Source organism: Buceros rhinoceros, unplaced genomic scaffold (assembly GCF_000710305.1).
Source record: "Buceros rhinoceros silvestris isolate BGI_N320 unplaced genomic scaffold, ASM71030v1 scaffold34853, whole genome shotgun sequence".
Lineage (NCBI taxonomy): Eukaryota > Metazoa > Chordata > Aves > Bucerotiformes > Bucerotidae > Buceros > Buceros rhinoceros.
In genome coordinates, this window is record NW_010405922.1 from 1 (window position 1) to 318 (window position 318).

Here is a 318-nt window from a genome sequence, read left to right on the forward strand (position 1 = left end):
GCTCCCCCTTTTCGCTGCCAAACCGCTCCTGTGTGCCGAGCCCCGTGGCGGCCCTTTGCCCCTGGCAGGCCCCGGGGTGGGTTAGAACCGCCGACCTCCGCCTTCCCGGCCCGGCGCCTTGTCCCTGAGCCACCTTTTCTCGCCCAACACCCTCCCCTGGCGGCCCAGCGGCCGGGGGGCGGAGGCCCCGCGGCGGGGGCGCGGCTCAGGGGTAGAGAGTCCGGCTGCGAGGCGGGAGGTTGAGAGTTCGAGACCCGGGGGCGCCCAAAAAATGATGCCTGAGGCGGGAGGGGACCTGCGGAAAACAGCCACAGGCAG